The sequence below is a fragment of the Scyliorhinus torazame genome, chromosome 12, assembly GCF_047496885.1.
Source record: "Scyliorhinus torazame isolate Kashiwa2021f chromosome 12, sScyTor2.1, whole genome shotgun sequence".
Classification (NCBI taxonomy): Eukaryota; Metazoa; Chordata; class Chondrichthyes; order Carcharhiniformes; family Scyliorhinidae; genus Scyliorhinus; species Scyliorhinus torazame.
Window position 1 is genome coordinate 98,656,460 of NC_092718.1, and position 14,908 is coordinate 98,671,367.

Here is a 14,908-nt window from a genome sequence, read left to right on the forward strand (position 1 = left end):
TTCTCTGCTGTGCACCCACCTCACTACCGCTGCCAGCGAGACAGAAAATTTGGTCCTCAACCAAATCTCCATTCACTGCAGCGGGATTGGAGAATCCCGCCGTTGCTAAGGAATGGAGAATCAAAGTGATGACTTTTGGTTCCCTCAATCAAATTATTGATGTATATTGTGAATAGCTGGAATAGCACTAATCCCTGTGGGACCCCACTAATCACTGCCTGTCACTTCAATAAAGACCCATTTACACCTCATCTGTTCCCTGCCTGCTAACCAATTCTGAATCAATACCAATACATTATCCCCAATCCCATATGCTTTAATTTTATACAGTAATCTCTTATTTGGGACGTTATCAAGAAGCATTCTTAAAATCTAAATACACCACATCCACTGGTTCACCCTTATCTATTCTACTAGTTGCTGCATCAAAGAATTCCAGTCGGTTTATCAACCGCAATTTCCCTTTCATAAATCCATGTTGACTTTGGCTAATCCTGTTTTACTTTTCTAAGTGTCATGTTATTGTATCCTTTTGAATAGATTCTGGCATTTTCCTTGATGTTAGGTTAACTGGTCTGTCATCCCTGTTTTCTCCCTCCTTTTTTAAATAGCAGGATTATATTTGCCACCCTCCAATCAGCCAGGACTGTTCCAGAATCTACAGAATTTGGGGATATGACAACTAACACATCAATTATTTCCATGGCCACCTCCTTCATCCTGACCCTGCAATCTTTCTTTCCTGTGGCCACCATTGCTGAAACCCATTCTGTTCGTCTCGTCTATTAGAGTTATGACACCTAGTGCTGTCATTCAATAGAGCTCATCAATGGCTTTCTGCTTCATGGTTACTGGCACTCTTCTTGGAACACTGACTGATGGCGGTACCGAATTATCTGGGCTTGTGGTATACAACTGGGAACTGACCAGTAGCGTCACAATTGAAAAGGTCTCTGGGATGCAGGTTATCAGGCACTGGAGATGTAATGGCTTTCAGTCTCATTAATTTCTCTGACTATTTTTCCAGTAATACTAATTTCCTTCAATTCCTCCTTCTCACTCGACCCTTGATTCCTTAGCATTTCTGGGAAGTTTTTTGTGTCCTCCTCCATGAAAACAGGACTAACGTAGTTGTTTACTTGCTCTGTCATTTCCTTGACTCTATTATAAATTCTCCTATTTTGAAAATTAAGGGTCCTACATTTGTCTTCACTAATCTTTTTCCTTTTGTATTCTTGTAGAAGCTTTTATACAGTCAGCTTTGATGTTAGTTGCAAGTTTCTCTCACACTTTATTTCCTCCCTCTTAATTAATCCCTTTGTCCATCTTTGCTGAATACTAAACTTCTCCCAATCCTCAGACTTGCTATTTTTTCTAGCAACTTTATGACTCCTCTTTGGATCTAATACTGTCCTTGATTCATTTTGTAAGCCATCTTGGACCGCTTTTTTTGTTTTGTTTTTGTGTCAGAAGGAATGTATAACTGTTTCAATGCATACATTTGTTCCATAAATATTAGTCATTGCGATGTCTTCAATGAAGTTACTCAATCTATCTTAGCCAACTCATGCCTCATACCTTTGTATGTGGAAGCCAGTCATGAATAAATCTTCATTTGTATGGGTGCGATTTGACGGAAATGAAACAGAGTGCCTTGTCTGGTGCATCTAGCCGGGTTTTTCCCGGTGCTCACAGTGCCAGGAAGGACCCCGCGGTCAAAAAATTGTGCCCCAAATTCGAGACCCCCAACACAACCCCTGGTCCCTCCCAATGCCCCAATTCATCTGTGGGGGTCATCTAGCCCCTCACACCGCACATTATAAGGGCAGGGCACTCCTGGGCCCAATCCCTGGCATGGGCAAAATGCACCTTGGCACTGCCAGCTTGGCACTGCCCCTGCCAGGCTGGCAGTGCAACCTGGGCGTGGAGTGGCTTCAATGGGAAATCCCATTGACAAGCGATGGAAAGACAGAATCTCACCGCCAGAGAATGGACACCACCGAGAAACGCGTGGCTGGGGGAACCAGAGAATCCAACCCCAGTTCTGTGAACGCACTACAGAAGTTGGGACTGTTCCCTTTGATATTAAAAAAGCTAAGAGGTTTAATGGAGGTTTTAAATTATGAGGGCTATACTGGAGTAAATCAGGAGAAACTGCCCACTTATGAGAGAGCCAGCAACCAAATAACTGGCAAACAAAATAGGATAAGATGAGATTGCTTTTGATATGATCTGGAATTCACTACCTCATAATAATAATAACTTATTAGTGTCGCAAGTAGGCTTACACTGCAATGAAGCTACTGTGCGAATCCCCTCGTTGCCACACTCCGGCGTCTGTTCTTGTACACTGAGGGAGTATTCAGAATGTCCAATTCACGTAACAAGTAGGTCTTACCTCATGAGATGGTGAATGCAGATTAAACAGGAATCGAAAAGAAGGCTATTGTCTGTGTACTTGAACAGGAGATATTTGAAGGATGATGAGAAAAGACCAGGGGAAGGGAACAAATTGGATACGGAACAAATATTAGTAGCCCAATGACCTGCTTCTGAAATGCAAAATTCTATAAATCTCATTTCCCATTTACTATTGATGGGATTTTCCCCACACTGCAGTCAGTGCAGGTCTGGGTGTAATAACTGGCACTTTTCCTGCCGTCCGCAATAGTGTTTTTTTTGCGCTATGTCGTCCACTTCTTGCCTCATCAACTATACACACATGGGATACACGTTGGATCGCTGATAGGTGGCCCCTGATTTACCTGCCCAGCTATCACCACTTCCTCACTTTGGGAAACATATTTAAACAGCGCTCATGCACAGCTTTCTTAATCACTGCAACTTAGGACTGCTGCAGATGACCCAAAATGGCAGAAGACAGCAGCCCCAAATTCAGTGACACCTTCCTTGAATGCCTGCCGAACACAGGCTGTGCTGTTCTCTACCCCATGATGGCTGCAGAAGGTCCTTACCACTCAGGCTTGGGAGGCGGTGGCAGCAGTGGTCAACATCAATACTGCTCATAAGAGGTCAGCCACCCAGTGCAGAAAGAAGGTGAATCATCTCATCTGTGCCACCAGAGTAAGTCAACCAACTCATCGTGTCCTAATCCTGTCCATGGCTCCACTCACCACCCACATCTGCCAGGCATCCTTATCATCTGCCCTGACGTGCATCTTGTTCATACTCTCTACATCTGTGTTAATGCAGGACAAACTCGCACACAACAAAAAGGAGAGGTCCCAGACCCGGCTGGCGTACTGGAAGTCAAGGTTCTCACTCCCTTTGACAATCATGCACATTGTACTGGCCAGAGCACACATGTATCATGGTGATGGCGATGGTTAGGTTGGCAGCAAACACCCACTTGAGAATTCTGCACCAGCTCATCCTACAGTCAACAATACTCTTGAGTGCACTGTCATATTTTTTAGTTGGCTGCCATGCACTAATTGTCTTGACTTTCTTTCATAGGTACCTCTGCAAAGGCTCTCAACCCACCAATCCATTAGCTCCACCACCAAAGACACGTTTGATGAGGAACCTGAGGACAGCACCTTTGAAGACCTGTCACAGTGCTCACCCAGACCCTCCACCAGTGTAGGCACATACACCTTGGTAGAGCCATATCTGTAGAACAAGCAAAGGGTCATGATCGGGTGAGGACAACAAACAATCTGCTCCACAGCAAAAGGAGGCAGGCACAGCCAAGGTCGGTGACACTAGGAGGACTGCTGGAGGCCATGATTCTGACGAATCCGAGTCGGCTTGCGAGCCTCCTAACTCAGTCCTAAATCAGTTTCTGGAGCTGTAGCGATAGTCGAAGGGATATCGGCTGCAATCCTCAGATTGCAACGTACGTTGGAGAAGTCCATCTGTGTTCAGTCTGAAGTGATAAAGCCAGAATGCCAATGCACCGAGGTCAATGCTGGCACGTTGGCAGTAGCCGTGGAGCTTTGGTCCAAGACAGCGATTCTGCACTTGAGTAGGAGCAGACTCTATCGCTGTAGTCATTGATCGCATGATGACATTGATCAGTGGCTATAAGAGGATGGTGGGATACCTAAGTCTCATGTTGCGGCCGCTTCTCCTCAAGGAGTCAACAAGAGCACTTGAGGAACCCATAAGGAGGAGAACCGGCAGCTAGGCACCCCAGGTCCATCCAGCTGATATATCCCTATTCCTGTGACCCCATCAGCTTCAGCTCCACAAATTGAGTTGGTTACACCTGCCCCACAGCACCCAGAGCTAACTGGGGCCTTCCAGGCCTCAACCCTCCATAAGACACCTGCCAAAGTCACCACAGACAACAGAGCACTGCAATCAGCAGGCTGCCTCCAGCTTTGCTGTGGATGTTCGGGAAGCACCAAGATGTGGCATGAGGGTGAGGAAAGTTAAAAAGATTTAGAAGTACAGCGGTGGCATGGGCCTTTGCAGCATTTCACTAAAGTGCGTGCCCCTTTTTCACATCATTCTTGACATCAGTGATGTTTCAACCTTAATGTTAAGTGTCCTTGGAAATGAACATTATTCACATACTTTGCAGGATTATGTCATGTTTATTCTTGGCTGTTTAACATTGTGGCAAAAGTTGTTCTACCCCTGCATTCTTGAAAAGTGAAGCTGCAGTGTAGAAGGAGATTTGCGCTCATATACAGAGAAGAGTCATATATTGTACTCCCTCTCAGTAGGGTTTTCATGCTATGAGCCCATACTAAGAGCTTGTGCGCGCTACTGTCCGCCAACCTTGTTTTCATACAGAACTGACATTGGGCCCTCACCACTACACACTATAATTGGCCAGACCTCTGACCATTAAACATTGCAAAATTGTCATTGGAGCCCAACCACTTCAAACTGGCATTGAGCCATATGACTACCTCAGAGCAGTAATTATACCTGCTTTGGGCAAGTGTACCTTAAATTAATTCCCCTAAATGCAAAACCGGTAAGCTTTCTGTCAATCTTGTGCACTTTATAAAATAGTCAGGAGTTGAATCATTTGTGGGTGAAGACAGTACACTGACTGTCAGGGCACCCACCTTGGAGTTATCCTGGAAGTAGCTAATTAAGAGGTTGTCTTCAGCTTGAGGTGCCCTCTGAAGAGGTACTCAATTCAATAAAATAAAATAAACAGTAAACGCAGCTTTGGATTCCAATAGCTGCTGCTCCAGCGGGAGAATAAACGTAGGAGACCTCACCGGCCTCACAAGCTGCCCAAGCACCTACAGGAACTATCCCAGCAGCATCTTAAAAAGCCCACATATGGGCTGATTATTTATGCAGATTGGTTACCCACCACAGGTGAGCCGTACTGTTTCCTGGTGATGGCCCAATTCTGGAAAGATTGCCCGGAGTCAGGAATGTGTCAGCCCACTGATTAGATGGTCTGTCTTCAAGCTCACCCTGCTCCTGTCTTCAAGCTCACCCTGCGGGACTGGGAAGGTTACGTTCATTATCAGCCCAACAGTCCTGCCTCTGAAAAATGTCACAAAAGAGTTTAACAAACAAAAGGAGTCTTGTCAGAACCAGATTCTATCCCAAACTATACTCTCAAATCATGCTCCAAATCCAGGAACTTCAAAGTCAATGAGATCCAATTTGGGACTGATTTGCCCTCAGCTCAGTGTCTCACCAACATCATTCAAGCATAAAATAGTTACAATACATTTGTGCATTTATCTCAGATGGGCTGCATCTTCCGAACATATCCATTAAACTTGATTCACCAAGTTATCTTAAAACCGTTACTTTTTTCTGTTCTGTGTACTCCAGCCCACTCACAGAATTGGAATAGGGATCGGGATTCTCTGTTGCGAATCCGCACCACTACGCTACAAGCGAGAATGGAGAATGTGACGCTCAGCCAAATCTCCCATTCACTGCAGTGGGACTGGAGAACTCCGCTGCTCTGAATGGGTGGAGAATCCCGCACAGTATCTCTTCACCAGAAAAAGCAACAATTTATCATTGCTAGCTTTGCTTTGAATGGCACTGGAAATTATACTGTCTGGCCTTAAATAATTTTACAAAAGGTAGTGCTTCAATTAAACAAATAGTTGTAATAGGTAGGTAATATGGGTGGGATTCTCCGCGAACCGGCGGGGTGGGCCACTCCGGGGCCGAGGAGTGGCGTGAACCACTCCGGCGCTGGGCCGCCCCGAAGGTGCGGAATCCTCCGCACCTTCAGGGGCTAGGCTGGCGCCAGAGGGCCTCCGCCGGCCGGCGTGCGTTGGCGCATGTGCGGGAGCGCCAGCGAGTGCTGGCGTCATCCCAGCACATGCGCAGGGGGGTTATTCTCCGCACCAGCCATGGCGGAGGTTGACAGCGGACGGTGCGGAGGCAAAGAGTGCCCCCACGGCACAGGTCCGCCCGCGGATCGGTGGGCCCCGATCGTGGGCCACGCCACCGTGGCGGCACCCCATGGGCCAGATCTCCCCGCGCCCCCCTGAGGACTCTGCAGGCCGCCCGTGGAGCCAGGTCCCGCCGGTAAGGACCTGTTGTGATTTACGCCGGCGGGACCCGCTGAAAACAGGTGCCACTCGGCCCATTGCGGGTCGGAGAATCCCCGAGGAGGCTGCTGCCAGCAGCCGCCGACCGGTGGGCCGCGATTCCCGCCCCCGCCAAAACCTCAGCGCCGGAGAATTCGGCAGCTGGCGGGGGCAGGATTCACACCGGCTCCGGCGATTCTCCGACCCGCCGCCGGGTCGGAGAATCCCGCCCCATATTTCTCTAGTTTGTAGTCCAATAGAGGAATGAATGGTGGTGCTGTCAAATCATGTAAATCGATGAATAGATTGAATTTGAGTAGGTAATTGATAAAGAAGGTGTAGCTCCTTTGGCCTGTTAGTTTTACTGATACAATTGTGGATTACATAATATTTGTTGCACTAACAATCTTCACATGAATGCTATAAGAATGAAAATATCATTATCATTAATCCTTGATCTTTCTCCCACTGTCTTGCATGTACATTTCCAAGTGGACATCAACACTGAATATCAGAGAAAGGGACACATGTCAATGATGACATTTATTTGTTATTTTATTTATTACTACATTTTTAAGCAGCAAAACCGACTGTGAAGTATTATAAGTTTTATAATTTTGAATCTTTATTAACACTGCAGTGAAGTCACTGTGAAAACCCCCTAGTTGCCACACTCCAGTGCCTGCTCGGGTACACAGAGGAAGAATTCAGAATGTCCAATTCACCTATTATCACGTCTTTTGGGACCAGTGGGAGGAAACCGGAACACCCAGAGGAAATCCACAGACACAGGGAGACGTGCTGATTCCACACAGACAGTGACCCAAACCAGGAATCGAACCTGGGTCCCTGGAGCTGTGAAGCAACAGTGCTAACCACTGTGCTACCGTGCCGTCCGTTTTATTCCCACTATATTACTGAATCCCAAATTTAATTTTAATATTTCTCACCCAATCACTAACCACAATTTGGTTTCTAGCTCTTATATTCTCACAACTAATATTTAAATGAAAAATTAGATTTTAGCTTCTGTATTGTTGCTAAGTATTTTCTGGTTCGAAATTTGATAGCAGTAAAAGTTCAGAGATGGATCACCATCTTTGCTGTAACTCCTTATTTAGGGCAATGTAGAACACAGGAGAAGAGCAGTATCAAATCTCAGTTACAGTGTTAGTCTCCCTGGGCGAAATTCTCCCCCAACGGCGGGATGCCCGCCGACTGGCGCCAAAGCCGGCGCAAATCAGACGGGCATCGCGCCGGCAAAAAGGTGCGGAAGTCTCCGCATCTTTGGCGGCCTAGCCCCAACATTGAGGGGCTAGGCCGACGCCGGAGGGATTTCCGCCCCGCCAGCTGGCGGAAATGGCGTTTGTTGCCCCGCCAGCTGGCGCGGAAATGCGGCGCATGCGCGGGAGCGTCAGCGGCCGCTGTCAGTTTCCCCGCGCATGCGCGGGAGCGTCAGCGGCCGCCGAAAGTTTCCCGCGCATGCGCAGTGGGGAGAGTCTCTTCCGCCTCCGCCATGGTGGAGGCCGTAGCGGAGGCGGAAGGGAAAGAGTGCCCCCACGGCACAGGCCCGCCCGCGGATCGGTGGGCCCCGATCGCGGGCCAGGCCACCGTGGGGGCACCCCCCGGGGTCAGATCGCCCCGCGCCCCCCCCCCAGGACCCCGGAGCCCGCCCACGCCGCCTGGTCCCGCCGGTAAATACCAGGTTTGATTTACGTCGGCGGGACAGGCAATTCCTGGGCGGGACTTCGGCCCATCCGGGCCGGAGAATCCAGCGGGGGGTCCCGCCAACCGGCGCGGCTGGATTCCCGCCCCCGCCCAATCTCCGGGAGCGGAGACTTCGGCGGGGGCGGGGGCGGGATTCACGGCGGCCAACGGCCATTCTCCGACCCGGCGGGGGGTCGGAGAATGACGCCCCCTGTATCTCTGTCTGTCCTCAGTTTCACAATGCCTGGGGTTCAATGTTGTCAGCAGCATTATCCATGTCTGTTCACACATTGCCCAAATTGATATTAAGCTGTGCTTTAACGGTCTCCAGAAGCTCTGGTCGCCTTTAGAAATTTTCGGATATATTTCTTGAAATGTAGTGTAATTTTAGGCACTCCTGAATGTCCTTGCAAGTTGTAAATATAGGGCGAAATTCTCCCCCAACGGCGGGATGCCCGCCGACTGGCGCCAAAGCCGGCGCAAATCAGACGGGCATCACTCCGGCAAAAAGGTGCAGAAGTCTCCGCATCTTTGGCGGCCTAGCCCCAACATTGAGGGGCTAGGCCGACGCCGGAGGGATTTCCGCCCCGCCAGCTGGCGGAAATGGCGTTTGTTGCCCCGCCAGCTGGCGCGGAAATGCGGCGCATGCGCGGGAGCGTCAGCGGCCGCTGTCAGTTTCCCAGCGCATGCGCGGGAGCGTCAGCGGCCGCTGTCAGTTTCCCGCGCATGCGCAGTGGGGAGAGTCACTTCCGCCTCCGCCATGGTGGAGGCCTTGGCGGAGGCGGAAGGGAAAGAGTGCCCCCACGGCACAGGCCCGCCCGCGGATCGGTGGGCCCCGATCGCGGGCCAGGCCACCGTGGGGGCACCCCCCGGGGTCAGATCGCCCCGCGCCCCCCCCCCAGGACCCCGGAGCCCGCCCACGCCGCTTGGTCCCGTCGGTAGATACCAGGTTTGATTTACACTGGCGCGACAGGCAATTCCTGGGCGGGACTTCGGCCCATCCGGGCCGGAGAATCCAGCAGGGGGTCCCGCCAACCGGCGCGGCTGGATTCCCGCCCCCGCCCAATCTCCGGGAGCGGAGACTTCGGCGGGGGCGGGGGCGGGATTCACGGCGGCCAACGGCCATTCTCCGACCCGGCGGGGGGTCGGAGAATGACGCCCATAATGTCCAGAGATGTTTATTGCATGGTTTTAAGCACAGATGCCCACATTACCAAGGACCTGGGTTCGATTCCTGGCTTGGGTCACTGTCTGTGTGGAGTCTGCACGTTCGCCCTCTGTCTGTGTGGGTTTCCTCCAGGTGCACCGGTTTCCTCCCACAAGTCACAAAAGATGTGCTGTTAGGTGAATTGGACATTCTGAATTGTCCCTCAGTGTACCCGAACAGACGTTGGAGTGTGGTGATTAGGGGATTTTCACAGTAACTTCATTGCAGTGTTAATGTCAGCCTGCATGTGACACTAATAAAGATTATGATATTATTATAACTCAGCCTCCCCCACCAACACCCTTGTTCTTGTTGCCAGTACCAGAGGGTTAACGTTGCTCTGCTTTTCCACTTAAACTTGTCTCCTTTTTCACCTGCGTCTCAAATCACTAGAACTGCACGCAGTACTAAAGTGCGGTCTGATGCGTGTACTCTGTCATTTGGGCATGTATTTGCCTGACCATTGTATTGAGTAAGCAGGTGAGCATTCTTTTAGCATTTCAACTGGTAGTTGTCAGTGATTGGAACATCAAGTAGACCAGGAATCCAATATTTGTGTTCACTTGACCCTTAGCAATTTCTCGACTGACAACAGAGAGTACTCTCACGAGTCCATATATCACACATTAGGAACTATGTCAAACCTTGGAGCAGTTGCACTGCTGATTTACCAAAATGCTATCAGGGTTGAGAGGTTTCAATGTGGATAAACCCGAGATATTGGTACTGTTCACCTGAGAAGCTGTCACTCTACCTTTCAGGGGGATGCTGTCTACGCTCTAAGCTCTGTAATATCCTCCCTACATGTCGCCATCACAATATTTCACTTTCCTTCCAAAGGCACTCCTCAAAATTTGTCTCTTTGGACAAGCTTTTGGTTATCTAACCTAATATCTGCTTATGTGGCATGGTGTCTTATTTTGTTTTATATTGCTCTTGTGAAGTCATGGGATATGTTATTACATTGAAGGTTCTAGAGGACATTAAGGTGAGGTTTAGCAGAGATTTCAAAATTAAGCACTTTGACAGAGTGGATAGATAGGGGAGAAATTGCTTCCTCGAGCAGGAGCGTCAGCAACCAAGGGAGACAGATTTAAGATAATAACAAAAAAAATCAAAGTGCTGAGAAGATTTTTTTCGCGGAGTTGTCAGGCCTGCATGCACTATTCAAGGGGAGGTGAATGTTAATTCAACAATAATTCTTAAAAGGCAACTGAACAGGAAATTACTGCAGTGTTAGTAGGAAAGACCAAGGGAATCTGACCAATTTAATCACACTTTCAAAAGGCAGTACATATATTATCAGCTGAACAGAATGCAGTAAAATTCAATGGACATTGTTGCCATTTTCTATGGGCAGAATTCACCCATGGTCCCGCCAGTGGGTTCAGTGGGGGGTGAATGTGGTGGGAATCCAAAAACCAGTTTCATACAAACATGAATTTCCAGTGGGATCTTCCACTGGTGCTTGCCAAGGCGGATTTGGAAACCCGCTGGAGGCCAGCGTGAAACTTATTTCCATTCTGATAATTGGATGCAGATGAAAGCCTGACTGAAATATTTCCACCACTCCAAATTCTCCGCAATGCCATCGAGAAGACACGCCAGTCCGGAACATAACGGGCCTCGGTGTGGCGTCAGAGACCCGGCGGCGCTTAAAAGATGCGGCGCCTTGGGTCCCACGCTTGCGCAGTTGGGCCTGCGCCAACTAACGCATGCGCAGTGGCCGTCCCCCCCCAAGCCACCCCGCACAAACATGGCGGATGGATCCAGGCTTGCCGGCGGAAGAAAGTTGGCCCACCGACGGGGAGGCCAGCCCGCCGATTGGTTGGTCCCGATCGCGTACCAGGCCACTCCGGAGGCCCCCCCCGGGAATGGAGCCCCCCTCTTTCCCCCCCCCCACAGGCCGTTCCCCAAGCCTTCGCGACGAGTACCCATCGGCAGCAACCAGGTGTGGACGGCGCCGGCGGGACTAGGCCTTTTACACACGGCTGCTCGGCCCATCCGGGCCAGAGAATCGCCTCTTGCTGTTTGCAGCGATTCTCCTAATGGCACGGCGCGATTCGCGCGCCGCTGGTTTCGGGGGGGTGGGGGAATCGCGAGCGGAGGTCAGGGCGGCATGGTGCGATTCGCGTGGCGCCCCGGCGATTCTCCCACCCGGTGGGGGGGGGGGGGGGGAGAATACCGCCCATGGTTCTGAAGTCTGGGCCGGTCATGGGAGACCGTGAGCACAGCCCCAGAGGGTTTTGTGCATTGTTGTGTTGTAGCACCTGCTACAACGTGGCATTAAAAAGATGGATGAGTGGCATATCTCCTCTGATGAGGAGGACATCGAGGAGGGCGCTGAGGGGAAACCCCTGGAAGAGGCAGAGGAAGGCTGTCGGGCGATGGCATGGGCCCAAATGGGGAGGAGAGCTCAGGACGACCTGACAGGACCTCATTCCAATGATGACCAGGACTAGGGTGGGAACTGAGGTCACATCATAGCCCTGATACTGCTTCTGCCAGGGAAGGATGCAGTTGCCCATGGTCCATACGATGCAGAAGGATGATTATTTGCAGTGAGAACAGGGCATTACTCCTCAAACATCTACAACGAATGTCTGACTCTTGCCTGGCTAAGGCAGCTCTTGAACTCCCACTGATCAGGGTGACCTCAGGGTGGTGAGATACGCAAACAGACACATCTGTGCTGATGCAGGCAGCTCCTTAGTTTGGGGGTGTCGTTCCAGATGTGTGCTACTGGTGCCAGAGGAATAGCTCTCACAAGGCTATAACCACAATTTACTTGGGTGAGATCAGACTTCCCACAACTGACTGGGCTGCCTTAGCCATGGGCACGGGCTCCACATTAGCAGGATGACACTCTCTTCATTGTATCCTGTGTGAGGTGAGACCAAACAATCAGCTGACATCTTCGCAGACAGGAGATTCATGCAGTGCCATTAATGGGCATCCAGCCTTTAGGTGACAGATGGCAGAGCATGCAGCAGTAACAGTGGGGAGGCACAAAGCGGGTGCAATAAGTGACTTCAATACATAACATAGGTGTTCTCATACCGAGGTTGAGATGGCCTGCTGTCTACCAAGCCCTGTTGCCTGAGATGACCTTGGCGGGTGTCCTCTGCAAGGTCGTGACCTGGAGGGCCCCACCCTGTATTCTGGCAGAACAGGTGTGTTGGTGCCACCCTCCTCAGAGCTGTTACAGTCACAGGAAGAGGGGAGACAGATGGGCTGGCCACCCCAGGGGCTCCTGAATGGAAGGTCCCGAGCTATGCACCAGTTGAACGTCCTCCGTATGGCTGCTCATGGGTTCATAGATTCTTCCATGGAAGAGAGGAGCAGCTGGATTAAGACCCAGAAGCCTCATTGCCCTCTGGCACTGGCACTCGTGGAGGCCCACAAGTGCCTGCACCATGTAGTTGATGCCCGGAACCATGGAATTCATATCCTGAGCCGTGACATTAATGGTCTGAACCCTGTGAGTGGACATCCCCTGCCATGGAATGAACATCTTTCACCAAAGTCTCCACTGTGCAAGCCACCCACATAGTGTTGACCTGGTTGCCTCGGAATGTGGGCACCATTTCCTCGGACATCAGGCGTTGGGACTCCTCAAGTCAGCCTTACAGGAGTGCAGCTGACATCCCTTCCTGATGTTCCCGACTTTGCCTCCAGGGACAACCGTATCCAAAGGCATGTAATCTGACTGGGTTCAGCATTGTCCTGGCCACCATCAGTCCTTGAGTTCCGGATCCCTGGTACGTGCCTGCCCCCACCTCCTGTGGATCATCAGAAGTGAGGTGCTCACCAGTGAGTGACCCAGAAGCTTGCCTACTAATTATTCCAACTGAGGTGTGAGTCTTGGGCGGATGGCGAGTGCCTCTTCCAAGCGAACTTCTGAAAACGCAGAGCTGTTCTCTTCGGTGGTTTCTAGTGCCCGACTGGACAATGGACCGGGCTGCTGGACTGATTGACTTGCAAGGGAAGGGAGATGACATTAGGGCATGGCAGGGCCATAATGATGGATAGAAGAGACAGAACTCAGCAAAGTTGGTGGGATAGGTGAATGTGTTGTGGGCCTTCACTTTTTCCTCTTACGCCCACCTCATGCTCAGTACAGGACAGACCTGTTCCTCCCTGGCAAGTTCAAGAGCTCTCTCCTCAAACAGAGTGAGGATTTATAGCTAAGACATAACTCCACGCGTCTGTGATCTCTCCATCTCTCATCTCTCCTTTCTATTGTGAGCCAGCTTGTCCTCCAAGGAGACAGATGGGGAGATGTAAACAGGGTAATTTTGAAAGGATGCCTGGCATGAGTTGGTGAGTTTGAGCTGGGATGTGATAAGGAGAGGAGCCGCAGGGGAGAGAAGGAAGCATGTGGAAGGCCAACTGGTGAGACCCCATGAGGTGGCAGTGGGTGAGTCCCCAATGGAAGAGTGATGGATGTGTGAGTGGGTAGGTGCTGAGAAATGGAAAGAGTGACTTACCTGGCTTCATGAGGGAAGTCATTCATTTTCTTTCTGCACTGGATCCCATTCCTCTTATGTAGTGAGCTTGTGTTTACCGATGCCGTCACCTCCTTCCATGCCACGTTGGTGACCTTGTTCGTAGGTCTGAGTGGACTTGGAGCAGATGTTGGATAGTGTGGGAGGTTCCCCCACGATTGCAAGCTCAAGTGGTACCAGGGCAGGCGGATCAGAGGCAGCACACCATGGGCACAGCATGAAACTCATGCAAAAATCTTTCTTTCAAGTGTCTAAAAATATGGCAAAATATCTTGCCATGCCACCGGCGAGCAACTCTCTGCTTTTCTCACCCAAAACGACACATAGTCAACATAACAAAAAAATCCACCCTATGTTTTATGATATCTTGATTTGTCTGGAAACTTGTCCTGAAATTTCACTTCCTCGAACTTAGGCAGTAGTCTTGTGTTGAGCTTCATTCAAAACAATGCTGTTTGTAAGCCTGGGGATAGAATATCATTTTACCCTTTCACAGTATACTTCACATGTAGCTTCACTTACGGAGTTTGGTCTGGCTGGATATTTCTCCCCTTCTGTATTCATGTTGCTAGTTGATTACCAGCCAGTTCATTATTTTAAAATGATGAAGTTTATCCTTGATTCCATTTTTTTCATGTTGCTGGAGGGAGACTAAGTATCTGTGGGCACAGAGTTAAAATGTATGTTGTGTTTCTCAAGTAAACAACAAGGAGAAAAAATGTAGGCATTGAAATATTTCAACAGAAATATTTTTCTCACCCAAAACAACACATGGTCGACATAACGGAAAAGTACTGCCTATGTTTTATGATATCTTGATTTGTCCCCAGACTTGTCCTAAAATTTCATACGCTCGAACTCAGGCAGTAGTCTTGTGTTGAGCTTCATTCAAAGCAATGCTGTTTGTAAGCCTGGGGACAGAATATAATTTCAACTCGGATTTCAGAAATGGAACATTTAGACACCTAATAATGCTGCAGTATTAGTTTACC

The 14,908-nt window shown here is 49.8% G+C and overlaps 1 protein-coding gene across 3 annotated transcripts in view; it reads left to right on the forward strand.

Moving 5' to 3' along the window:
- Positions 1 to 14,908, forward strand: part of LOC140386590 (cell adhesion molecule CEACAM5-like) — a 119,006-nt gene that overhangs the window by 52,698 nt on the left and 51,400 nt on the right. The gene's annotated exons all lie outside the window — the stretch shown is intronic.